We start from the raw sequence: 1,955 nt of genomic DNA, 5'->3' as shown, positions 1-1,955 counted from the left end.
CTGAGGATCCCCTACAATGGGCGCTTTGACATTTTCCAACCAAGTTTTCATCTCACCATCCAGGGCGGGGGGCGATTCAAACAGGGGTCCAATGTACTGTGCATCGCGTGTTGGGCAAGTCAGCGAACCATTTCCGAGAACGAATTGAGGTCTTGTGCAGTAAACAACAGTTTCCGTAAGGAAATGACTGGGAACTCCAAACATACTGTCCAATGTTTTCCTTGGTGTGAAGAAAAGCATAACACGCAATGCAAATAGTGCCAAAAGTAAGTATATTTTTACAGCAAAGAAATCTACCGTACATAGGGAACCAAGTCTAAATAGTTGGCAAGAGCTTTGGCATGCATCGATGATGAATTGTGGTCGGAATTTGACCCCTTCGTGGAAGAGAACAATACGTGGTATGGTTTTACATTTTGCAGCAAGCGCCTCGCCCTTGAATATTGAGTCAAACACGCTCGCTGATATTTTGTCCATGATAACTAGCGTTGGCCGCGATTCTTTGAACTCTTGCGTCAGTGCATGTCTTGTCAGCGAGACGGATCGGAAGATACGCGAAGGGAAGTATGATGCGATGGTCATGAGGAAGATATACAACCAACTGACACCAGCCGCCTGGTAGCTCACTTTGGACTGAGAAAAAATATGTGTATAAGCCTTGATAAAGAACGCATCATTTATTTCACGCCTGGGCATCGGTGGGTATGGTATGCAGGCAAGTTTAACATCGTCAGGCAACATTTGCGCAACCTTCGAAGACTGAGTGCATACCCAAGTACAGTTCCATCCATCTTTTTGTAAAGCTTTGCAAAGTTCCGCGCCGGTACCCTCTGCGGGGGTGGAGAAAAGAAACAGTGCGTGCATAGCTCGACAAAGGCTCGTACCGAGGGATCAGATCGCTACGGTCCAGCCATGTTGGGAGGGCCCTGGTATACGAGAGCAAGACACTTTTGTTCAACACGCGTGGATATTTTTCAATGTCCTTGCCTTGCGTAGGCCAACATGCTAAGGTAAATCCCCTTAATAAAAGAAGCCGAATACGCTGCGCGTAAAATTCCCCTTGTCGGGGAATATAATTCGGCTCCTTATATTAAGGGGATTTACCTTAGTTCAATATAGCTTCAACTTGAAGTGAATACCAACAAACGCCCAAAACCTTTACAATTTCACATAAATTAATTTTTTTATCCCATTAGATATAAATCTTTTAGTACCGCTTTCAGTACCGCGTAATTTTTACTGGCAATTAAGCAAACGCTAAACAGACGATGTCGCCGGCTCTATGGAAGACTTATAAAAGTCTCAGGCTCGGTGAGCGCGAATCTCCTGAGCCTGAGGCACTCCATTAATAGAGTAGGGTTAGACAAGGGGGGAAGAACGAGGGGGCGATATTCTCGGGATACCCCCATTAGGCTGCTTCCCCGTCCCGGATCTTACTATCTCGCTAATTAGTCAAGCCCGAGTATTCACGTTGACGTTCGAACGTGCTGGTCCTGTCACATGCGCTGACCGTCGATCTTTATTCGCTAAGGACGCGTTAGTCTATCGTCTAGGGCGGCTTAGACGATGGTGGGCGTTTAGCGTGGAATCGCTGCCCGAGGACCTCCGGTGGGCTTCGTGACCCACCCGCTGTGCTAGCTCGGCCCGCCCGGGGCGTTCGGGGCCCCGCGGGCTGCGGAAGGGCGCCCCGTGCCGGGGCATTCAGCGCTGCTCGCAGCGCCCCGCGCGCGGCGTCTTCGTGTCGCTGCAAACGTGCGATTTCGCTGCCTCTGGCGTGCTCGTTTGTGTTTTCCGAGAGTGTGGAGGTAGGGTTGGGGCGCGGGTTGCCGTTTTTTTTTTTCGTGCGTCATGTCTTCGCCCGCAAAGAAGTCGAAGGTCGTTTGGATCGGAGAAAGCTACCATCGAGACATGGCCGAAGCTACGGAACGTCTTGTGCGTATAATGAAGCAGCTGCG

Source organism: Aureococcus anophagefferens (assembly GCF_000186865.1).
Source record: "Aureococcus anophagefferens unplaced genomic scaffold AURANscaffold_37, whole genome shotgun sequence".
In the NCBI taxonomy this organism is placed as follows: Eukaryota; class Pelagophyceae; order Pelagomonadales; family Pelagomonadaceae; genus Aureococcus; species Aureococcus anophagefferens.
This window is presented reverse-complemented; position numbering follows the sequence as displayed.